This window comes from Ixodes scapularis, unplaced genomic scaffold (genome assembly GCF_016920785.2).
Source record: "Ixodes scapularis isolate PalLabHiFi unplaced genomic scaffold, ASM1692078v2 PGA_scaffold13__105_contigs__length_92229423, whole genome shotgun sequence".
NCBI classification, from domain to species: domain Eukaryota; kingdom Metazoa; phylum Arthropoda; class Arachnida; order Ixodida; family Ixodidae; genus Ixodes; species Ixodes scapularis.
Genome location: NW_024609839.1, coordinates 56427059 through 56453394, shown reverse-complemented (window position 1 = coordinate 56453394; position 26336 = coordinate 56427059). Strand labels below are relative to the sequence as shown.

General features: G+C 43.1%; 1 pseudogene; it reads left to right on the top strand.

Moving 5' to 3' along the window:
• The first annotated feature begins 5880 nt into the window (after positions 1-5880).
• On the top strand, positions 5881-25543 carry LOC121048430 (annotated as a pseudogene).
• The last annotated feature ends 793 nt before the right edge of the window (positions 25544-26336 follow it).

Sequence of the window (26336 nt, the reverse complement as noted above, 5' to 3'; positions counted from 1 at the left end):
CATCTCAATCTCATCTAAACATCGAGCGCCGATTGTGGCTGACTCCATGCATGTAAGAACGAATTAATCTAACAGGAACTTCGTGAATAAGAACGAGGCAAGCGTGTGGCTGTAGAGGGATGTCGTGACCGGTGGCATATGTACACTGGTTTCCGCACGTTTTCTTCTGTTTACTTTATCTGTTGTAATAGCAGTCTTTGTACCGGTGCGTGAAGGCCTCGGTTGCTTCGAAATCCAAAACTGATACAGCCAGTCTCTTTTTATCCGATGATTCTGTCAAGTCCTAATCACGGCGTCATATATATCAAGAGTGCACGTTTGGTGTTGTTTGCGTTAATTTCACTGCGGAGGACGTTGCCTTTTGCGCGGGATCAGTCTTCTCGTATAACTTGTCTTCCAAATTTGCGTGCAACAATTTTTGCACCGTCCGATTTCCGTTCTATATTCGGTTTCTTTTCTTGTAAATGTGTTTCAGCCTTAACATTTTGCCGCGGCGCAGCTCTGTTCAGAGAAGAAACGGTCTCAGCACAGCAGGGTGCACGAAGCGCGTCGTGTGTTTAGAAAAAAGAAAATGAAATTGGGCAAGAAATGATTTGGTAACTGCACCGTAATAAGTGGCTGCCAGCAGTGGAAAAAAAAAGAGATATGTTGCCTTATAGTTCGAGTTAAGTCATCTGCCTTATTGTAGTATTTGAGGTAGAAAGGAGAACAAACTAGATGCCTGGGCCGGCTTGCGAGAGACAGCGTCTCGGTTGAGACTGCTCAAAGAAAGCGCTGCCAAGGCTCGGGCGCGCGAGCGTCTAGGACTCGGTTTAAGCTCTAGCACTAGCCTTGACAGCGCTTTCTTTGAGCAGTCTCAACCGAGACTCTGCTTCATGCAAGCCGGCCCACATATCTAGAAAACCAATTTTCTGCCCCAAAAGGGGGTAAAAAAAATGTGTCACATTACTGTGCAATTGCGGGGCGTTAGCGTGAAACATTTTCGCGGTAGACTGCAACGCAAACAAAAAATAGAAAAGAGCAAGAAAACAAAAAAAAACGGTAAGTCAAGCGCGAAATGCTAGAGAAAGGAAGGTGGGAGTGGAGGAAGCAGATGGTTAGCTGGCAAGGAGAGGAGGAACTTCCCTTCCCTTGCCAGCGTTGTTTACTTGCTCCTTTCCATGTTCCTTTCCCTTGCCCTTGGCAGCAGTTTAAATCAAATCGCGCTGCGTCGTCCTGGCTTTCATTGCACTGCTCAAGCTATGAATGACAAGGCGCTATACCATTCCAGCCCAGCTCTGTTCACCTGACCTCTCAAGCCAGATGCACAGAAACGAAAACCTAGCCGAACGTTTCACATGACAATTACTGCGGCCATTGATATCACTGCCCAATGTTAGCATGCTAGACTGTAGCTCCTCATGGCTCGGGCAACCTAAAAGAACACGGAAACATAGTTTTGTATGTTAAGACTGGACGACAAGACGACACGCACGCTGCAGGTGTAGACAGGCAGGTGCAGGTGTTCTATCTTTCTGGTGTAAATAGAAACATTGCCTTCAGATTAACACAGAACATTGAGCATGGCTGTTTTGTACTTCAGTTTAAACACAATGTTAGTTTTGAAACTTGATGAAAGCTCACGTTAAGTGCTTTATAATCCTTACTGTGTTCATTTCTAGACAGGTGTATGTTTATGCTGTGTGTCATTATCTTCACAAGCACAGTTGATTTAATGTTCACTGACTTCAGTTGTGGCAGGAATAAAAAAATTTGGGGTCAAGGATTATTATCTTTGGATTAGGACTTTGCCATGATTGCTTTGAATATTGGTAATGTTTCAGGTACCTTTATAAAAATGCAAAGATCATGTGTTTAAGTACAAAATCGTGGAGAGAAAAATTTTTTTTTTGCAGATCTTGGGACTTAAAGTAGACCTTCAATCCGAAAAAAGAAAGCCAAATTGTTCAGCTCTCACGTCGTCTTAGGATATTGTATTTTTCAGCGTCCCAACAAACGTGCTCAATATTAAATCAACTTGAAATAAACGAAGCACTCCTTTTTGGTTATAGATGAGACATCACTGCCAAAGATGCCAGAAAAAGTTTACATCATTGGACACGTTCTTCAAGCACACATTATATCATGAAACGTCATCAAGAGGTGTTCCATGCAGCGTTGTCGGCTGTGAGGCTGCATTCAAAAATTACAACTCATTGCGAAGCCACATTACAAGGTGTCATTCTCCGCTTGCACCTCGTAATGCAACTAACTTCCAATCCTGCCGGACATGCAGTGTTAGTTCCTGCAGCGAAGAGGTGAGCCCTGGAAAGGCTTTAATCGAGCACCTCAAAAAACATCTCACCGGCAACCCGCCAACTGTTGTAACTTGTCCAATTGATGCGTGTGATAGCCAGCTTAGGACATGGGGTTCACTCAAGACCAATCTTTCCATATACCATGAGAATGGAAAAAAAAATCAGTGGTGACAGAGCCAGTAGAGCAGGATGAAATAGTGACGTCATGCTGTAGCAAGGATGACAATGGTCTGGAGAACATTAGGGAAAAACCTGACGTTGAGAGTGAAGTGCCTTCAGTCATTGATGATGTGGATCCCACTCACTTAGATCAAGACTCTTTCCTTGAAAGCATCGCCCTTTTTACTTTGAAGCTTGAGTCAAAATATTTGATCCCGTCCTCAATCGTCCAGGATATAGTTGATGACGTGAAAAGACTTCATGGCATTTCACAGGAGCATCTTATGACTGATTTGAAAGCTCACCTAACCGATAAGATGTCAAGAGACCAAATGACTGAGGCAATTGACCACTCCTTTGGGAAGAGTCCTTTGTCTGTTGCATTTTCAAGTGGTGGAGCTCTTCGCTCAAGCTACATGAGAAATGTTTACTACACTAACAAACTTCATCACAATAAACCAGTCGAAATCTCTCTTGGATTAGACTATTCCAACGAAATGCGACATTACAGCTATGTGCCCATAAAGGTGACACTTCATTCGCTGCTTTCTAACCCAGATGTACTGTACAAACTCTCTTTCAACGCGCAGGGAGGCAACGATGGTGTGTATCGGGAATTCACAGACGGCAAAGTTTTTCAAAGCCGGATATCATCCGATGGCAGTACTGTATCGGTAATCTTATACCAAGATGCTTTCGAAGTCGCCAATCCCCTTGGATCAGCCCGTGGAAAGTTTAAAACGTTAGCGGTATACTTCACGCTTGCAAACCTACCAGCTTACCTCAGAACCGTAGTTGACCCTCAACAGCTTGTTTTGCTTTGCCATGATAAAGACTTTAAACACTTTGGTTGTAGGAAGCTCTTCGAGCGACTCATCAGTGACCTCCAAGATCTTGAAGATGGCATCACAGTGAACGGGCACCGTTACGTTGTGCAGCTTGCTTTTATATGCGGTGACAACCTTGGAAGCCATAGCATTGGCGGCTTTGTGGAGAATTTCAGCAGGGCCTCTTACATATGCCGGTACTGTGTTACAACCATGCAAGATTTTAGGAACAACAAGCCAGCAGAGCTTCGAACTGTTTCATCATACACTGAAGCAGTCAACCGTGCTAAGGACAGCCAAGAACAGGGTTTTATGGGAGTCAAACACGACTCTCCATTCAACAAGCTTTCAACATTTTATGTCTGTCTTCCTGGGCTCCCGCCATGTCTTGGGCATGATCTTTTTGAAGGTGTTGTTGACTACGACGTTGCACTGATGATAAAATATTTCGTGAAAACACTAAAATGGTTCTCTTACCACCATCTTAATGCAACAATACAGTTCAAATTTAAGTACAACGCGTGTGACCGAAGGAACAAGCCAGCTCCAATGAACATAAGTGGTAAAAAGCTTGGAGGCCAGGCACTGCAAAACTACATCCTTTTGTTACTTCTACCAATAATGGTGGGAGACAAAGTTCAGGATGCAACTAACGAAATGTGGCGTCTCCTTTTGACTCTCCAACAGATTGTAGAACTCGTCATGGCAACTGCCATTTCAGATGACCAAGTGTCATATCTGGCACTCTTGATCAGTGATTACATCTGTGAGAGGGTAAGGTTGTTTCCAGCTGTTCCACTTCGTCCAAAGCATCATTATTTATTCCATTATCCTTATCTCATTAAACAGTTTGGACCACTCGTGAAGGTATGGTCTCTCCAATTCGAAAGTAAACACAGCTACTTCAAACGTTGCATTAGAGCATCTGGCAACTTTATTAATGTTACAAAGTCACTTGCTCAGAAACACCAGCTCCTGCAGTCTTACTTGCAAAAGGAAGGCTTGTTTGGACCATCTGCGGCGTTCAGTGACCTGGCTCCTGCATCTGAAATAGCCAGTTTCGACAAAAACTTGTGGTGCTTCATTCAGAAAAACTTGCCCACTAGTCATGAAACCTTGATGACTGCTTCGTCAGTGACACTATGTGGCACACATTACAAGCCAGGTTCTTACATAGTGCTTGGTGGGGACCAGTACAACCTGCAGTTCGGCCAGCTTCTGCATATTGTGGTAGAGTCTGGCCATGAGGCAACTCCATTATTTCTTGTGAAAAAAGCAGCGTCTGCATTCCTCCCAAACTTCAGGCTCTACAAGTTGATGGAATTGGAAGAGCTACAGCTGTTGTCTTCCTCTCAGCTGATGGACATACATGCATATGTCCCGTACAGACTCCTCAACTGTCTTCTGATCAGGCTGCGGAGTTCACTATTGTTCGACGATTTTGAAGGTATGATACCAGTGATTTGTGTGGAAATTACCTTAAATTTAAAAACGGGGGACACCCTGCAACTCACTTTTTCAGTATAGCACAGACAATTGGAAAATGTAGGCCAAACAAAAAACCTCTAGGCAGGCTTTTCTAGTTTTTTTAAATATATTATATCATTCGTTGCAAGTTTTTACTATGGTGCCTTCATGTGCGCTTCGCATAGGGTGATGCCAACTGCCTGTTTCCCTTTCCCACACCCTCGTCCACTGCCATTTTGTTCCTAATTGTTTCCCCGTGCGCCGGAAAGTGGCCTTTGTGTCCATCGGTCCTCCCATCCGAGGGGGGAAATGCTAGTCCTCCCTCTGTGGGTTCCACAACGCTGCTCCGAACTTGTGAGATAAGGTGCTTGTTTCCGGGAGGGTTATAAGCCCACGGATTATCGCCAAGGACCAAAATGGCTGCTGGTTTGTCGGTGAGTGGTATTACAAAGGGTGGCATCACCCTAGCAAAGCGCACATGAAGGCTCCCTAGTTTTTACACCCGCAATGTCTAATAACTTTAATTTGCAGTAGTGGGGAGTAACGTAAATAGGTTTCCATTTGAAAAAGTCGTGAAATTATCAGGGAATATCGTCAAAACGTTGACCCCACCAGGGAAAATGATCAGTAAAAGTGGAATGGCAATGTGGAACAAAGCTAGATGGTTGCGCATGAGCACAGCCATGCCGAATAATGTTTCTGAAATATGGTCCTTTGACCCGCAAATGCTCACGGGATTTTACCAAAATAGTCAAGGGAAAAACTGGGAAAAGTCGGGGAATTTAAGATCACTAATTTTGTAGACACCCTGTTAAATTGTAGCAATGCTTTACCAGCTAACTTGCACCCTTATTTTTTTTTTCTAAATTACAATTGTTTTGTAGCACATAACATAAACTTTGCATTTGTACGTTCACTGTTTTTCAGATGATAGTCAAGATCTGGAGCCTTGATAAAACAATAAAGAAACTGGCAGTGGTTGCCACTTTCGACGCCATAAAGAAAAAGGCCATAGAGTTCGGTATATGCTGCAATGGAGACATCAAGGTTTGTAAAATAATTTCAGCAGTTGAAATTATGTACTTAGCCATTCTTATTCTCAAAATAACATACCCTGTTTCCAAGTACACATGCTGGATGGAACGGAGGTGGACGACGAAGCTTTCAATTGTTTGAATCAGTCACCTGAGGATGCTACTTACACCTTCATTGCAACAACAGATTCTCGGGTGTCAGGCAAGTCCAAGCTTGAATTTACTTTAGGAATGGGGAGTAGTAATTTTTCAGTTAAAAGCAAATGTGAAGCAAATTATAACGTAATATGAGAAATGAAAAATAACTTCGAAACACCTAATTTCATAGAACGGAAAAAAAGAACTTATTTAATTGATAAAGGTTCCCTAGCAAAGTTTCTGCCAATTAGTCTTTATTTATTATGCAGGCAATTAGCAACAGACGTGCAGTATAGAGTTTTGGCTTCAAACGTAACACTTCGATGGCATAGTTAGAAGTTTCAAAGACTGTAACCACAAACTACAAAGAAATGCACTTGGATTATTTTGCTTGGAATTTTAGTTACACAATATAATAACAATATTTATTAATATTCTAGAATAAGTCTACTGTCCAGAAAAGTGAGCTGGTATTTTCTTTCGAGAAATTGGAAAACCTATAGGTACTGTGCTCATTGTGTTTTGTAAGCGAACACATGAAAGACATAAAAAGTTAGCTTATTGGTCTTTTCTGACAGAACTCAGATGCACAAGAAGAGAACAAAACAAGCACTTTTCCTACTTTTGATATGATTACATAAATACCATGTCTTTTATGTGTACCTCCCTCAAGCTCCATTGCTTTGCATCGTTGCTCTGTGGTAGAGCATCTTGGTGGCCCGAAGTTTGGATGTCGACCTCCTTCAGTTACTGTCGCATTGTATTTTGAAATACCACAGCCAAAAGAAATGTTCCCCTAAGTTTAAACTGAATATGGTGCTGCACTGTTATTTTATTATCACTATTCTTTTCTTTGTCTCTGCCTCTTTTGGAATGATGTTTTGCACTTCGTTTTCAGGTCAGCAGGGAGATGTAACATCAACACAACATGAAGGTGTCGATGTGCCTTTTGGTTCACAAGTTCAGTTTCCCTGGAGCAGCCTTAGCAAAGACGTCATGAAAGCATTGCAAGAGGGGACTCAACTTAATCCGACTGACCGACAAGAAGTTGTGCGCATGGCTGCCGCGGCCTGTCAAAAAGTCAAGGCTAGACCATCTGCACGTGAAATAAGGAGTGCTGCCAGTTACCTTGTTGACAAGTACCCTGGGGCACTTGGGGACCCCACTTCCTGCTCAGCTACGTCAGTTTCTTCTGTAGGCCTGGCCTACAAAATAGAGAACAGGATAGAAAACAACAGAAGAGGATGCAAACGCCTTGCGGAAGCGCTCACTGGTGGAACCATCAAGCTAAAGAAGCAGACATCTCGATCAGCTTACGGTTGTGTGAACTGGCAGCCAGCTACTACGAGTTCTTCACTTCATGAAGTGGAAGCCTCAAGAAAGTTTCTATTGGACGAGGCATTGAAGTCGACATGTGAACAAAACATTTGCCTTCAAACAAAGCCCATGGCTGAGTGCTACCCCCACATCAGGACGTTCATAAATTCGTCAGAGCCTCCATATTCAGCATTGGATGTCAAACGAGCGTGGCCACTTCTGTTTTTGAGGGAGCACCTTCTTGATCACTTCCATAGGTATAATTTTCATAAATATTTGTCCATGAGTTTACTCAGGTTTAGAGTTATTTACAGGGTGTCGAAAAATCCAAAGCTATAGTTATAGAATTGACGGCAATGGGAGCTGCAAATTTGACAAAAAAGTGTTCCTTTTATTATTAACCATTATAATGCTCGGGCTTGGTGGCCACTGTTTTAGTTGCATATGGACTAGGGCAGCGTGAGTAAGCAATTAGAATGTGGGGAATATCATTAACTATAAATGTAACTATGGCTTCAATGTTCTGGTAGAGCAGTCACAATAGCATGTGGTAGAGGGCAAGAAACATTTCAGCGCTGCAGCATGGAGGCACACATAACTGAGTGAATATAAAAAGAAGGCAAATTGGAAACTTGCAGCAGTTTCAAAGTTTTTCCTGGCATGTGTGCTTGAAAATCTTTTTGCACAAATATACCTTTTTAAAAAGGCAGAATATGTTCAGTTCTTTGCAAGAGTCACTCACTCCTAAAACAAACATACACTATTATGCTCATAAAAAGGTGCTTTGAACGACGAATACGATTGCTACTTTCACCATACAGTGGTCCTTGCAGATTTCTTTCCTTCAATATTTTGCTTTTTGCAGAAAGGTATTTTGATTACAACGATTTTGGATATGAGGAGTCAGTGACAACATGAATTTTTTAAGGCTTACAGGTGTCTGTCTGGACGGAAAATTGAGCCTGCCCAAAGATGTCCTCCTCCTCGTGACATTCCTACGTTCAAGCCCCAAAAATGATGCTGTGCTCGAGTGGAGCCTCAAAATCAACAAGGCCGAGGCCGTGTTCAAAGATCAAAACGCAGCAGCTGTCTGCCTCCTCCCATTGCTTGCATCCTACTTTCAAGAAAACCTCGGAGAGCTCTTCCAGTTGCATCAGGTAGGAGCATTCATAATAACCCGGCTATTTGTTTCCAAAGACACATCCTCATGACCTTGTTGAAAATAACTTCCTGGAAGTCTCACACAGGCAGTCAGCATGTCACTGAGAAACTATGCATCTGGAAATACTGAACTTTTCTTCATTTTTTGAAATTTTCAGTTATATCAGTCTTCCTGTATACCGTAACATACCGGTCATGCACCTATGTCCGAATAGGCGCCTACCTAGTGATTTTTAACCATTGGAGCAATGCCTTGTACTCTTTCTGCAGTTTCGCTTTCTGAGCGACCATCCCCCCACTTTTTCAGAATTGTCTGCAAAATCTTTGTGAACGCTTTCTTGGTATCTGACGACAATGCTGATAATGAGCACGTAAAAAGTGAAATTACTATTGCTCTACGAGGAGCCAAACCTTCCTTAATCTTTTCCTGGCGGAGGTGGCTCAACTTATTATACTTCACATTAGAGTGCAATGGGAAGATATGCAACTCTAGGCTGGGTCATCTTATAGTATGTTCTACATAAATATTTCACTAAACCAAAGGGGGAGCGGCGGTGGGCACCCACTCTTGTACCACTTGCTTCTAATGGGTTCAGATGATGTTTTGCATTTTTGGGATCGAGTGTTAGAGTTAACAAAAAAATTATGCTAGAGAATTAACTAGTGACAAACGTTTGTACTTCCACTTCGACTCCTAAGTTAGGATCATTTGTTTTTAATATTAGCAACTTCCTTGTCCCGCAGGTGTAACAATGAGGCTTTGTGACAGATATCAGCAGATACATTGCTGCTTATTTAACGTTGTTTTTTAGTTATTATTGAGCGTTAGGACAACAAATGTTTGTAGTTAAAAATGTCCTTATTAGTGAGAAAATAACAGGAACCGCATCCTTTAATCTCAGCAAACGCTATCTCCTGTAGGTGGGATGAAGGGTTAAAGGAAATAAGGGTGAGATGAAAATAAAGTGGGTGAGACGAACCTCTTTTACATAAGTGAGGGGTGAATGGAGAATAGCCTTTTGGTATTCCCGAATACCCGTGGGATTAACAAACTCTTTCAAGGTTTGGGGTTCTTGCATGTGTGGGCAGTACCAGGAGCGCGCTTCTGAGACTGTGACCTCGCAGTGGGCGCATAGGCTCTTGTCTTTTTCCTGTGTATGGCGGCTTATGCACCATGTTCTTGTGGGTGTTACATTTTGCTGTTTCCTTGGAAACCATAGTGGTGTGGGTCCGTTGTCTTTTCAGGCGAACCTCTTCCCACCTGGTATAATTACCATCTGGGAGTGGGTCTAAGTCTTCTTTGAGTAGAGCCGTGAGGTGTTTTCAGTGGGCCTGTTGTTTGGCTTCCTGGGAGAATAGGGGATCCTTTGTGTCTTTTTCAATGAAGGCGGCGCTGTTGTCACCAAGGATAGCAAGGATAAGGGAAGACAGGAACTCGCATGCGGCGGCAGACGCTGTTTTATTTACTTGGGAATGGTTTGGTGTACCAGGAAGCAGTGGATTTAAAGTTGTCGGCCTTCCTGCCAGAGTCCTTTGAATGTGCCCCACACTCGTCGTGTGTTATCTCGGAGCTTGCATCTCAGTTCTTTACGGAGCTTCTGGGTGTATTTTTTTATCTTCACCGTGGTTGCATTGAAATTGGCTTGGAGTTTTCAGTCCCTATTTCTCCTGTAACACTGTTGGGCTTGCAGTCTGATAGCACACAAGTTGAGGAGATGAAGGTCGGGGTCTGGGTCGTCTTGTTTGGCTTGGTACTTCTGAGTGGATGTGGCTTTCATTATTCGCTCACCTAGACACTTTTTCAGGTGCTAGGTTAATGAAGCTGATCTGTCATTTATTGTTGTGGTGTCTTTCTGTCATTAATTCTATTTCGACGGGTAGGTGCTTGCTTCCCAAGGCGTCGGAGCAGTTCGCACTCGGGCTTGGATGTTGTGTATGGCCCATGTCAAGCCTTGTGGTGTCGTTCTCAGTGCGACGTTTGCCAATGCGAATGGCAGTCTGTTTTTCTTTGAGAATTCATAGATTGACCTGCTTGGCGGGTGTGAAGACATTGCACTCTCTGTCATTGTCTCGCTTGTATCCCCATATTCGTGCATCTGCGGTAAAGTCGCCGGCCGCGATAAGTTCTTCGGGCATCATTCTTTGCGATCCGCCTTACGTCGTCTTGCTTGTGTCCCACAGTTCTACATTCTGTGGGAATAAATATAGACCCATAGATGTATGGTACCTTCACTAGCATTTCGTGCATTTCTCAATTAACCACACATGTTTTCTGACTTTTCTTAGGTGACAACAGAAATCACAGAGGAGTTTCGTAACAGTCTGCCTGCTACTCCTGTAATTGTTGCACTGGGTGAGCTTCATATGTCTCTTCCTTGCATGCTTTGTATTCTTGAAGGTGCTTTCTTTTTTAATTTGTGTTGAATTTCGGAACAACAACCTAGACCGTTTTATCGTGGGTAGTGCCATTTTGAGAGTGAGAGAGAGAAGAAGGGTCAGTGCAGATGGCTCCTAGTGACTCAATTGTAGTGGGATACTGTAGTGGTGTAACCAGAGTGCTGGAATACTGCAGTGGTGTAACCAGAGTGCTGGAATACTGCAGTGGTGTAACCAAAGGGTGGTGTGCCGATTTTGACCAGAGCTAGATGGACGACCACATTGTTTGGTTTCGGCAGCCTTATCAAGCACCAATGTAAAGCACATGTCCTGGTATTATACCATACTTCGACAATCAATGCTTGATTGATCCAGCAAGAAAAAGAGAAGTTTTTATTTTGGTTTGTGAGCGCAGGTGCCACAAAACGGCATACAGCCCAAACAGCAGGTGCCTATGAGGCATTTGATTGTTTGGGCCTGCATTCTGTGTCTTGTCCAACCCGAACAGCCAAATTTTCTGCTCGTAGAATGTGTGGTCGCATGCGGTCTCCGGTCATTTAATTTCTAGCTAAAGCGATTTAAACGAAACCGACGACTGGCATTGCGCGTTGGCATCAGACTTCCATGCTACTGATTCTGTTCACAAACTCAACAAAAAGTGTTTGATTCCACATGCTCATATGCAAATTTTTTTGTTTTGTTCAAGCCTTCAGGAGCACTTTGCACAACTTAATGTCATTACTGGGTATGGTAGCTCAACACTATTTAGTGCGACCCTTATTTGGCTTGGCATATAAGGTGTGCCTTATCTGTGATTGTGATGCATCTCAGTCTCAGATCTCAGATATGCGTCACAATCCTATATCAGTGTGCCTACCTATTCAGTGTCCTTGTTGGTAATACCTCTATAGAAGTTTCCAGATGTGAATATGACAATGGTATTTTTTTCTTCATTTAATGCGTGAGCGTTAAAAGCCCTATTAGAGAAAAAGCCGTCGTAGTGGTGTCGGTCGCATGACTTTTCTGGTCACTTGACTAGATAGGTTGATACATCTGATACTAACACATTTTCTCCGCATTAATTACATTAATCGCTTGTTTCTTTCCTAGGCCGCTCACTTTTCGAATGCAGCTGCCAGCTGTTTGTGGACCATGAGGTGATGGTGGAAGATGTGGGCTTTCTGCAAGCTGTGGAGCTCCTTTTCGGCCTTTATTATTGTTTAAACATCCAGTATGCCAAAGGTGCGGGAACCACACTTGAGTTCATTCAGCGGTATGGTTTATTTCCTTCATAATTTTGAGCCTCATGAGAGGCAATAAAGAGCAACTCTGCTGAATTTTGGCTGAGAAAACGATTAGTTCTCTTTATAATGATCTAGGAAGGCTACAACTGAAATCTTTCTGTATATAAAATTGGACCCTCAAAGTTTGACAAGCGCTAATCTGCTAATTTTAGCGAGCGATGTGCAGGCTAGCCAACTTTGGCACTTCCTTCAGATGTGACGTCATGTTGATGTCTGTTGTATACACCGGCTTTTTTCTCTTTCAACGCCATCACATGTCCAGTCAGTTCAGACAACACTACCTAGAGTTGACCCAGTGAGTGGGGTAAATCACGTAATCATGCATCTGCCATGGACGTGAGTGTGCATGCAACTGACGTCGCTGCTTGCCCTTTGCCGAAGTTTCGGTCTCAATTTGCGACTTGAGTTATAAATAGCAAAGTTGCACAAACAATAGTCTACTTTTCGTGAAACAATGTAGAGTTGTTCATGAGTGCTTTTCAAAGTAAGGTCATCCACTATCTTGAAATTTTTTAAATTGAGTAGAGTTGCCCTTTAATTTGTCCCTGGCTACCCTATTGAAAAAGGCCAATATGAACTCGGCTTATTGGAAATATTGTATTCCAATGAAGTTGATGGAAACCAATAAAAACTTATTGTTATCCGATTAACCCAATACGCACGATGGGAATTCATATCGGAGCACAATATCCCGATATAGTATGTGGTTATCGGTATACAACAGGATATTGGAGCACAATATCCCGATATAACTTGCGGTTATTGGTATACAACACGATATCGAAGCACAATATCCCGACAGAACTTACGGTTATTGGAATAGAATACGACACCGCGTGCATATTGGTGACCGACATGGACATACTGCGCGGCCACACGATATATAAATATCGGTCGTCGATCACGGGCCCAAAGGAGAATACAATATCGCGTGGATAAATCTCAGAACGAATTCCAAGTTACCAACATGAATTACGTCGGCATATACCGCGGACTAAGAGGATACGTAACACATTATTGATCGCCCGTGAAGCAACATGTGGATATCGGTACGCCCACATATACGACATCGCGTGAATGATATTGTAGAACAGCAGGAGTTACCATACGGCAATACGAGAGAGAACGATATTGGAGGTGGATACACACAGAACACAAACGTTCCGCGTTGCAAACACATTCACATTGATCGAAAGCGCAAGTGTACGTACGGCACACAGTACAGACAGCCTCGAGCGCTTGAAATGCTAGACAACCACCAAACCATTCAGAATAACTAGCTGGGACACCCGCGACCTACCTTTCAATGAGAAAACCCAATAACGACGTGCTCATTGGAGTGATCGTTTTCAAACAAATGTTTATTGCAGTTTTAATGCAACAAAAGTTAGGTTACCGATGTTGGAACCCAAATCGAACGCGATACGTGACAATGTCAGTTCGCACGACAAAATAATGAGGATTAATGGGCTTGACAGGTCACGTGCTTCTTACCCGCACATTTATCTATATTGACCCACCTTTCTGGGTAATGCTACGTCGTACACAAAATCCACGACCACACACGAGCACATTTCACCCACCACTCTTCGTCGCCTGTTTCGCTAGATTCACACACTGTAAAAAACGACGGGAAAAATACGTGCATTTGCGCCATCAAACGATACGTTACAGACTCGTTTTATGAGAAAAATTTCCATCGTCAACCCGCGCGCGCGAAAGCTCGAGCGCTCGAGCTTCGGAGGCAGTTCGAATTCCGAAGGGAGGCGAGCCGAGCAAGCCGCGAGTAGCCCATCGAGCCAGACAAGCGGCTGAGCGAGCTGCCGAGTGGCCGAATCCGCCGATCCAGCCAAGCCTAGCCCGAGATTACGCGATTGCGCCATTGCGCAGCGACCGCGACCGCGCCAAGCCGGCGAGACAGCGGCGATGGCGGGACCGACGGATAACGGCTCGTCAAGTTCGTCGCGCACTTTGCTTGTGGGTTCCAAGTGAAACCAACGCACTTTCAATCGCTTCGAAAGGTACGTATAGACGACTTTATTACTTGCAGCATTGAGTGCTTTGGTATACACAGATCAAAGTGAACACTGATGGACAGAAGGGAGACATGATGATTTGAAATCGCAGCTTATTTGAACGCATGCGTCCCCTGCTGAAAGCGTCTGGCTGTGCTCTGTTGCAGACGTCATTTCGACTGCGTGTACTCTGATGTAACTTCAGTCAGTGTTTACACTCGGCTAGCTATCACTCGGCTTGTTATCTCATGTGCGAAATAGACGTAGAAACCAGCGCCTCGTCTCTTTCGGATATTGAACCTCCAGCCCCCTGGCTCCCAGCGTGCTTACCGGCGCAAACCGTTCGACGTGTTGGATTCGTGGGCTCGTTCGAAGAGGCGTTGTTTAACGCTCGCGAGTCGCCGAAGTGTTACCGGAGCTTCTCTTTACGAAAGTCGCGATCGACGCTGGGCTCTGAGCTCGTACCTTTTTTTTCCCTGGTAGACTAAGAGTGCCGACCATTCATCTGTGGTGCCGACTGGCGCCGTACGAAGTTGAGAACAGCTAGCGAGTCTGTCAGATTTTCGTGACGCCGCCCAACTGCTCTGCTACCGGCTGCGCTCAAAGAATAAGGTAAAAAAAAAAAAACGCGTTTTATAATTTTTAATTTTTTTTTTTTGCCATGTTTTATTTTAGTCGCCGCAAAGTAAATCGCGGCCGTACGTCGGTTGACTCCCGATTACTGTCTCTTCATCGTAGGTTGTCTCACCACAATGGTGCCTCGTTGGTGTGATCTTATTCTGATATCGTTACATCTTGCTTTTTCACCTTGGCACACTTCTAGACGACCTTCTACACGTTGCACTCCTTGTCGACATGTCGCTGGTGTTAGAGACAAATCTGAAGTCGCTGTGTGTTCACTCCTTGGTGCACATATTTCATGTTCAACATCAGGTATCTGAAGGAGGCGCCATGAAACCCTGGAGTTTGTTTAGAGGTACCTCAACATACTGCATTCAAGTGTCGTTTTGTGTGTTATAGTTTCCTACAAAACCAAATTGCACTTTGTTCGTAATATACCCTATAACTGTTCACTACAATTAAAGTTGCTATGAAACATTGGCCACGAGAGGTGACTCGGCCAATGCAGCCTGAAAATTCCTCGCATAATTTTCTTCATGGGTCATTTTGGACATTGACAAATTTTCTTGTGAATAATGAGTGTTATGCACTTGTGTTCTATTTTTCGTACAGGTACTTCAGTTAGATAAACCCCAGCAAAGGCAGCAAGACAGTCTCATAAGGTCACACCAAGGATAACTGCATTCCTGCTCGAGTCCCGAGTCTTGTCACCAAACTTCACTGAACATAATGGTACATTCCCTTTCCTTAACCTTTTCTTCTGAAATGTGTTTTTTTTATTGTTGCTTTTTTCTATTGAAAAAGGGGTAGTACAACGTTTAAACACCCAATGTTTTTTTTTTATTTCTCTAAAATGTGTAGTAGATCGTTTAAACACCCAAGCGTTCATAAATTGTCTCTGTACCAGACAATAGGGTGTCTTATACTCTGTTTCATACTTAGCGTGCAACGCTGTCAAAGGTACTAAAGTGGTGCGTTTGAAAAAGTAGAAAAAGTGTTACTCCGCGCGTTTCGTGGACGAGTGGTAGAAGGCGCTGCTCTGGCGATATTGACGTCTCAGTGGCTGTGGTTTGAACCCTTTTTACGCGCAAAGCTTTTTGGTTTTTTTTTTTCCTTTGTTTTTTTAGACATACCTTTCGTGCAAGATTGTGCGCATTGACGAAGTGCATATTTCAGTTCCTCCTTCTTGATTTTTATTTATAAGTCGCCGAGAGGCCAGATTTCTACCATCTGGTCTGCCGCTTTGCAAGTGTTATTTGCCTCCAGCACCAAGTTATATTTTTCTTTCGTGCAGCGTGGAATGAGGAATCGCCCTGATAGCGGCCTTGTCCCAAAATTTATAATAAAACGTTAATCGACAATAGTTGTGGCCTGTACAGTTCATTTTGAAATAGCTGTCAAGGGTAGGAATCTCCCTCTCGGAGCACTTGCGATGCACCTTCAGGCGAATGGCGTTCTGTGTGAACTCGTCATGCTTGACGGTCCCCGTGCTCGAAACTTTCACGTTGCGAGGTCTTTGCTTCGGGGACGCCACCTTGCCAGATAGGCACTGCGCCTTGCACTTCGCGACAGTACAGGGCACACTCCAGTGTCGTTACTGGCCGTCTCCAGAACTTCACGACCGAATTCTCCGGGGAATGTGTTCTTATACTTCCGTACAGATTGGCGATCATCTGCTTGCACTCTTTCAAGATTTTCGCACAACGAATCTTCGAAAACATCCGAGCAGGAGAGGTACTTGAGCTTGCTGCATAAGATGCCATCTTCTCAAAACCAGCCAGTGCCACAAAACCCGAAAACCCACAGCGGCTGCCACACGGATGAACACGAAAACAATTTAAGGTGGTTTACATTATCTTTTCCTTTTTCTTGAAAAACATTTGTGCTCCGTTGAAATCATAACGCCATTATCAGTTACTAGCCCCGAGGAGGCACATTTTCCGACTTTTAAAAACTTTTTTGCAGGGGACGCACTATCTTATGGGGCGAACGTAGGCACGGTCAGCAATGCAAACCAGTGCGCTAGCTTTGACTGCGTTGCACTCTATGTATGAAACAGAGTATAGGATCGCTTCAGACGGGGCAACCTTTCCAGCAATTTTGCGGCTGCTGGCGGGTTGTTCCCTAGTTTTCCCTAGATCGACACGAATTGCTGAGATTGGGTCCGGCTCGAAGCGGACGAGCAACTTTGACTACTCGGAGATGTTTGAAGCGGCAGCAGCCAATCAGGAATGCAACATTTTCATGTGACACCCCTGTGGTCGTGATGATGAGAACTGAGGACTTAGTTCTGGTTTGAAATGGATCATTTTTGAAAATAAACTGTTTCAAAAAGATGAGTTAGTATTCTCAGCGCAATTTAAAGATATAAAAACATGTTTTTAGGATATAACTGTGCGTCTAAATACTGTAAGAAAAAATGAAATTTCATGATGATGATGGCAAGTCGTAGCAATTCAATTGCTGCGTGTGAACGCGGGCGGCCCGTGTTGCTGGTGTTGCGACATGAAGTTGCTGGGCGAAATTGTTCCGTCTGAAGCGGGCTTTAGGGAACTGAATTCAAGGGCCGTGGAGCTCTGGGTGCAAGCCCACCTGGAAACATTTTTTTTTCTTTTTTGCCTTTTTTAGTATTTAAATAGATATATATATATATACATATATACTTTTTTTAAAGTTTTAACATATAGATGCATAATTTACACACTAATTAATTTTCAGAAGCGCTTTTATTCACACTCTGTGGCTTTCTAGTGCTTGCAATAGCTTCTCGGTGAGCTAATGCCAGCTCTGCAAAGGGAGAGGGATATTCCCACGCTTTGCAGGCTGTAAAGCTGTGGCTTGCACAGCTCTAGTGTGTCACACCTCGCTCACTAACGTGAAACAGAACGAGCCTCTCCACTTGGGTCTTTTTTCATCTCTCGCAGACACTATTTCCTGCTTTTTGTGGTTTGTATCAGACTTTTGTATTCTGTACGGCCAAAGCATCTGTGTTACACTAAGACTGGGTTCTTTAGGATATCTACAGGTATTCTTCGCAGCAAATGGCTTCCAATCAGGAACACGAGTTTGTTCTCGGCCACCGAGAGCAAGTGTTTTCAAGGTGAGCTATTGCCCACCTATATGAGTTTTGTATTTCATTCCTCTTGAATGCCATAACCTATGTGTAGTGGTCTTGCATTAGTATTTTGTTGTCTCTCTTCTGCAAAACACCCAAGTTTGACTAAGACCTGGTTCTTTCTTATACATGCAGGTCTTGGTGGCAAGCACCAGCCAATCAAGGCCAGAAGTTTGCTCTTTGCCGCGCATGGCAAGTGTTTTCAAGGTGAGTGATTGACGCCTATCTGAGTTTTGTGTTTCATTCCTCACAGACACTCTATGTCCTGTCTTTATAGTGGTCTTGTGTCAGGCTTTTGTGTCTCTGTCCAGTCAAAGCATCTGTGTTAGACTAAGACTCGGTTCTTTAGGATATCTGCAGGTATTCTTTGCAGCAAATGGCTGCCAATCAGGAACACGTGTTTGTTCTCGGCCACTAAGAGCAAGTATTTTCAAGGTGAGCTATTGCCCACCTATATCAGTTTTGTGTTTCATTCCTTTTGGATGCCATTTCCTATGTGTAGTGGTCTTGCACTAGTATTTTGTTGTCTCTCTTCTGCAAAAGCACCCAAGTTTAATTAAGACCGGGTTCTTTCTTATACGTGCAGGTCTTGGTGGCAAGAACCAGCCAATCAAGGCCAGAAGTTTGTTTTTTGCCGCGCATGGCAAGTGTTTTGAAGCTGAGTGATTGATGCCTATCTGAGTTGTTTGTTTCATTCCTCACAGACACTCTATTTCCTGTCTGTATAGTGGCCTTGTTTCAGGCTTTTGTGTCTCTGTCCAGCCAAAGCATCTGTGTCAGACTAATCTTTAGGATATGTGCAGCAATTCTTGGCAGCAAGTGGCTGCCGATCAGGAACACGAGTTTGTTCTCGGCCACCAAAAGCAAGTATTTTCAAGGCTAGCTATTGCCCGCCTATATGAGTTTCAGCATTCATCAAGGAGCGCAAAATCAAAGCCCGGGGGTTGGCCATTGCAAAAATGTTGACTCGGAAGCGCATAGGGAGGAAGCTTTATAAAAGTATCCACCTGCTTCTACAAGACAAACCAAAACTAAGAATGTGGGTTCCATTTGAAAAAAAAAAAACATTGTCAGCCCGAATTAACTCGGGGGCGGCACGGAGCAAACAAGCCAAGGTACGAGTATGCTTGGTTCAGGCGTTTGTAGGGGTGGTAGATGACTCGGTGTTTTCTAAAAAAAAAATTTTTTTTCTAAAAGTGTGGCGGTCGAATATTCAGGGATGGGCATTGAGTCGGGATGTTAAGGTAAAACTTTCATCCACATGCCGGGATTCATGTGCCTTGTCCCCCTAGCTAAGGGGGACAAGGCCTTCAAAATTTTGGGTTCGCAAAAGGGGTGCGTCAGTATTGACGTCTCATTTTACATCATGTGTCTCAATTTAAAACGCACTATAAATGACATGCCTGAGATTCGTTTGGGTGTACTTCCTCTCAGCAAGTATATGGTTCTGTCTCAAAAAGGTCTAATCTGATGTTGACCGCTCCTCAGGTCTCCACCGACGATTCATCAGGACGAGACCAACCGGGACACTAGGGAGGAACGGCTTAAGCAAGGCAGGCTACTTATACGACAGCTTCTTCCGGACAAGAAACAAAAATAGATAGATGGTGGGTGTTTCATTTGCTATGCCTTTTGGCGTGCACATGTGTTATGTTTCAAGATTCCTGCAGAGTTCGGTTTCAACTGTTGTAAAATACCGAGCATGCGCCCAGGTCGCAGAAGCGCCTACCCTCTGATTCGGAACGATCCGCAAATAAGCAAAGGCATACCAGACACCCATCCACCTGTTTTGAGCCGTGCTCAAAATATTGAAAGAGCAGATCAAGCGCCAGGTGCTGTGGCGTCTTTGCCACAATAGCGCCAGTCGCAGAGCTGACAGATCCGTTACTGGTGCAAGCCATGGCATGGCCTTTGGGAACCAGGGAATCGAGATTAAAGAAGTAGCGCAGAAATTGGAGGCGAGTGGTGAAGGTGAGCAGAGTTAACAGAAAACAAGGATGAAGGGAGTTCCGTCGCATGAGGCATCTGTGTCCCGTGCATGTAATTTTGAGTGTGCTGTAGGTGGCTACCCAAAAAAATTGTTACTTGGACGGAACTAATCGCAAACCTCTCTTGCAGTTTTCATGGCCCACAAGCCAGCCGGCGCCAGTTCGTTCTCGTTCAAAGGTGAGCATTCTAGATTTTCTAGATTGCTCTGAAGCAGCAATACTGAAGCCAGACAAGCGGTACGGCATATTTAATTGACAGAACGACTGGGGACGCTTTCACTGAAGCTTGTTTTGCTGCAATACACGTGTGTATTGCAGGAAAACAAGCTTCAGTGAAAGCGTCCCTACTCGTTCTAAGCTCCGTCAATTAAAGGTGCCGTACTGCTTGTCTGTCTGGCTTCAGTGTTGCTGTAGGCGACAAAACGTGTGCCCAGTTTTGTCACAAGAGGCATATTATGTCACGCACATGTAATTTTGAATTTATCCGGCTTAGTGTGCTGTAGGTGGCTGGTCAAAGAAATTGATACTTGGACGCAGCTAATCGCAAATCTTTCTGGCAGTTTCCACAGCCTAAGAGCCAGCAGGTCCCAGTTTGCTTTTCTTTAAAAGTGAGAATTCCAGATTCCCGAAGCAGGAATACTGAGGCCATATGACCGGTACAGCATTTTTAATTGACGGAGCTCAGAACGACTGGGAGCTCCTGCATTTAAGCTTATTTTTCTGTAATACAAGCGGGCGACATTGACACGTGCCCAGTTACGTCGCAAGAGGATATCTATGTCTCGCGCATGTAATTTTGAATCTTTCAGACTTGGTGTACTTTTTGTGGGTACTCAAAGTAACTGCTACTTGGACGCAACTAACCGCAAATCTCTCTTTCAGTTTCCACGGCCTACAAGCAAGCAAGCACCAGTTCGTTTTTCCTCAAAGGTGAGCATTCCAGATACTCTAGTTAGGTGCGAAGCAAGAATAGTGAAGCCAGACGAGCGGATACATATATTTCATTGACCGAGCTCAGAATGACCTGTGGCAGTGGCATTGAAGCTTATTTTTCCACAATCAAACGCAGACATAATTTTGAATCTATCCGGCTTGGTGAAGGATTGCTACTTGTCGCAAACTAATCAGAAATTTTTATTTTGCAGTTTCTATATGGCTACAACTAGCAGGTGCTGTTTTCATTAAGGTGAGGATTTCACATTCTGTTTTCAAACATCAAGTTTTTGAATGAGAGTCCTAAACAATTAACTTTCTTTTGCAGTAAATGCCAGATCCTCCAGTTCAGGAATATGTTAAATATATTTGGAATGGATAAGTCCAGTGTTTTGCTTCTTTATTCACAATTTGACAACAGCAACATTTTTTTTAAATTTATTACTCAGAAATACACACAAGAAGAGACTGCGTTGCAGAGAAATGTTGCGCTAAACGTGATATTCCAACTCATATATAGTTTTATTGGTAGCCGATATAATATATTGGATTCAAATATCCATAATACGCTGAGTATATTGGAATCGTAAACCCTTATTGGATCCCCATACGACACATGGGGATCCAATAAGGGTTTATACGGTATTGGATTCCAATATTTTCAGCGTATTATGGATATTGGAATCCCATAACAAATCCTTATTGTAATACAATACAGTAAATGTAATGTTTTCCAATACACTGTCTATATTGTATTGCAATACAATAAAAAGATATTGTTTACCAATATCCATAATACGCTGTTTATATTGGGGTTTTCCAATAGGGTACCCACATTTCCAAGCTTAATTTCAGAGTCCATTATTAAACCGCAATAGGGTGTTGTATTCTTGGACCACAGAATGAATAAAACGTGCTCGGGACGAAGGAGACGACAAACATTTCTTTCAACTAAGAACAACAGGAATGAACTTAAGAGCACTCCGTGCAATTCAGACTGCCAAGAAAATGGAGAGAAAGGGAGGCAGGAAGATAAAAAGGAAAGTAAAGTTAGAATTGTAACTCATGCTGTTACTTCACTCTTTTTCTTATTTCCTTCTTTACAATATTTGACACTTACCTTTCTCTCTTTCTGCCTCCCTTTCTCTCAATTTCCTTGGCGGTCTGAATTGAAGGAAGTGCTTTTAAGCTCATTCATGTTGTTAATTAAAAGAAATGTTTGTCGTCCTTCGTCCGGGTATGTTTTGTTCTTTCTGTGGTCTGTGAATTTTACCGAAACACTCTTCAGTTACTTTAAAGGTTGTTATATTTTGCATAATAATTAGATTTAAAAATTTCACCTAATGTTACAATGTGACTATGTTTGATCCTATCCCAGAAATCACAAATAAATATGTCAATATATCTACTATTCCTATTGTTTTATCTTTACTGAATGTGTCATTTACTTATAATTCTATTTGGCATTCAGTTAGAAGGCAGAGTCATAAGCAGTATACATCATTAAATTATTTTTGGCTGGAAACAAATTGGAGCCTCAAAATATGTTTAATATACTCAGCTAGTTATTTATTTAAGAGTTTCTTTACTGCACCACACTATTCTGTATCACTCTAAAAGTGCCTAGAAGTGATATGTGCAGATGATCTCTAATTCATAACTAAATTTGACTGATATACAACCTTTTCACAACTTTTTGAAGCTTTATTTCTTCATGTTTTAGTAGCATGTGGTTCACGTTTGATTTTGTACCTGAATACCTTTTTCTCGTCTTTATACATGTTTATCAATCGTATGTTCTTTCGACAGTGGCTGGCCAAAATGTGGCTTCCTAAAAAAAGAGAATGATTCTCTTACAACATTCCGTTTGCCATGTCTGGTACTTTTAAGCAATCATTAACAGCTAGTTGAGTATTTTAGGTCATTCAACTGTCTGCAATACTAATTATGCAAATGAGTGCTTGCTTAATTACGAGTAGAGATGCAGAGGAGGAATTGCTTCGTGACTGTGTAGGACAACAGACAAATTTTAATGCTGTATTGTAATAAAAGAAATAAGCACGAAGCAGGGATGGGCAAAATACATGCAAATATGTATCGAAATACAAATTTAATTACAAATCTAATTACTTTTGCAAAAAATTATTTAAGTACAAGATACAAATACAACCAAATGTAGTTGGTCTCTTCCAAATACTTTTCCAAATACATTCCTTAAAATTTGCGTCAGCCACTTCAGGGCACCTGCAACAGGTTTCTGGGTATCTCATTTTAATTTTGCATCGCACACTCGGGAGTTAGTGCTCGAGGCTCTAGTAACGTAATACAAATATAATTACAAAAAAAAATGTAATCAGCTTGGACGTAATAGGTGAAAAAAGTACAGAGCTTCAAGCAGTTTTTTTTTGTTGTTGTTGATTACATTTTTGGTATAGACAATCAAAGAACCGAGACGACCAAGACGCGCAGCACTAGCTACAGATTTTTTTATTGTTGCAACTCGCCCCAGTTACAAACATCTGGATGACCCGCGCATTTAGAATGTTCGAGGCAAAAGTATGGATGGAAATCAGGCTGGAAAGCATCACAAGTTGTCACCGTCACTTATTTAGCCAGTCTGCCTCTGAAGGTCGATTTCGTCACTATTCTTTCCCTGGTCTAGCGCCATAATTACAAAGTCACTAAACGCTTGTGCTTGATTGAGAGACACTGCATTCGGTGCAGAACGTAGTTTTCTTCCTGCTCTGGACAGTGACAATAAATTTGAGGGATGTATTTTCACCCACAAAATTGTATTTAATTACAATTGTATTTGAAATACACACGTTTTAGTATTTGAATACACACTTCAAATACATTACAGAATTTTTAATTAAATACAAATGCAAAGTACACAAAGTATTTGAAATACGTAGTTCAAATACTTGTATTTGAAGTACTGCCCATCCCTGGCGCAAAGTATGTACTTGTTCTTCTGTTTATGTCGCTGCTATAAAATTTACTTTTTTTTTGCTTCCAAAGCTTCTCCCAAATGACTCAAATCAATTACATCGCTGTCTGTTCAATATCTTTTTAAATCAACATGTTTTTAGTGTTTTGTAGGTCTAAAAGTTGCATTATATGAATCCTACCCCTTAAAGGGCGATTCCGCTCAATTCCGAAGATTTCGGGATAATGAGTGATTTCGAATTAAAAAGCCCTAGTAAAAGACACTACGTCTTTTGCGTCGCGAAAAATGGGATATATATTTTTAAATCTAATTTTAAACACGAGTGGAAATCGAAACCGAAACTTCGGCTCCGTCCGGCAACATTGGCCTCGGGCCGCCAAGTACATGGCCATCACGTGGTACGAGAGGTCACGTGATCCCCGGCCCAACGACGGGCGGGATGGGGGCGGGCGGGCGTGCGGCAGGCGCGAGTGTCGTCTGCACCGCACTCTTCGCCACGTTTTGGTGTCTACGGCATTCGATGACGTCTGCACAACTGCGGCATAAGTCTGGGACTCTGCGCACGTGGTGTCCATAGTGTGGACGAAACTCCGAGAGGCAATAATCACAAACGGTGAGACGACGACGGTGGTTTTGACGCGGAAGACGGCGGTAACGGCGGGACCACGGCGGGCGGTTGGTCTGCTCCCAAGAAGTGCACTGCGCAGGCGCGTACGTCAATCACGTGGACACCGCTGAGCGCCGAGAGGCAACGTTGCTGACGTCACGCGCTACGCTCGATCGGAGAAGTAAAAACAAGCAAAAGGGGGTCATGTAGATGGCGTTTAGCTCAATGTTGGCTCCGCCCATGCCGTAGCCTTGACTGCGCTGTTGGTTGCCCCTGAATTCGCCCGCTCGAGTCAGCCGATTTCGGCAACTTGGCGAGTTGCAAAGTTTGCCGGACCGTTTAAGAAACATTTAGACAAAGCTGCGTCGTAATATTTGACGTGTGGTCTTCCTAGGCGATACTGAAGAGGACTGCATTGTTTTTTCAAAACCAAAAATGAAGCGGAGTTGCCCTTTAAGATGTGCCACATGGGGCTTATAACTTCTGAAATATTCCGAGTTCTGTATCCCCATCGCATCTGAGTGAGGGAAGCCTTGAGTGCCAGATTTTCTCCTCTTGCAGAAAAATGACACATTATTACAATATTTTTTTTGTTGTTCCCTCATTGTTTTATTTTCCTCAAAATCTAGGCATGAATTTGTACCTTGACATATTTTCTTTAAGTGCACAGTGCACAGTCTGCTGGCCTAAATGTAGGTTTTGCTCAGCTTGTTATGGCTTAATTGTTATTTTAGGAACCTTCAACACACTTATACTTTTGAACTGTGCACCTATGTGACTTTGGTGGCAAAGCTTGGGGCTTTCGACATTAGTTGTGCGTGTAAAATATCAGCAAGTACTGATCCCAAATCCTTCACTGCAATTTTTTTTCACTTGTCTGGTTTCTGACCAAATACTTATGGGCCAATCTGCTATTCGTTTCAGATACCAAGTTGGTATCAAACAACATGATGGGTCACGACAGGAGGCCGGGAGGTCGAAAGGAGCTCGGGCAAGAGCAATCAAAGCCGCCACAGATCTTGCTGCTTTTGAGAAAAAATGGAACAGTGTGAGTACATATTTGATTTGGCATGTGTGCGATGTGGTATCAAAAGGTTTCCAGTCTTGTTTTGCATTAAAAAGAAAAGCAAATAGCGGCACGACACTGCATTCACAGGGGTCGAGGGCAGCAACCTTGATCTGTCATGGTGCTGAGTGGCTCAATGTGGCAATGCACAGGCGAGTTGGTGCATGATTACAATTGGTAGGAGCATGCAAAAACACACGGACAAAGGGGCGAATGCACAGGACTTCGGTGTTTCCTTTTCATTAACCATTTAGTTGAAGTTCAGCGCTCGCCTTGTGCATTTCCTCCCTTTGTCCTTGTGTTTTTGCGCGCTGCTACCAGAGGCTTAGAGCATCGCTCTGTGAGCTTTGGAGGCCCCCCCTGTACAGGTTTTTGTGACTTCATGTGCGTGCGCCTCTGCAATTTGTGCAAGTGGTTGTGGTCCTCCCGTAGCCTTTTCAGTCATCTGAATATGAATGTTTTATTTTCAGCTCATCTGATGATCGATCGGATGCCATGAAGGTTTCTTTATAATTATGTTCTTTTACGGTTTACAATATAGTTCTTCAATTTCAAAACTGCCTCCGTTTTGTCTTGTCCCTTTTTTCAGACACACTACACTTGTTTATAAGGATTTGTCGTTATATTACGGAACTGTACTGCGCTAACTCATGATGCCAGACGTTATCTGTAACCCTCCGTAATACTAAAAGGCCGTAGCTGAGAGTTCACATTATTGTTACCGTACAGCGAGCACACAGCGATAGAAGTGCAGTAAGCAAGTACGGGATTAAAGCTGCAAACTAAACTTGAGGTATGCAAGCCGTCAAGCGTTCCGACGGTATTGAAGGCGTAAGGGAAGGGTACGGTAACTGAACTGTTACCGTTACAATACGGCAATGGAAGTGCAGTATGAAAATACGGGACTGAAACCGTACCCTTCCCTTACGCCTTCAATACCGTCTGAACACTCGACGGCTTG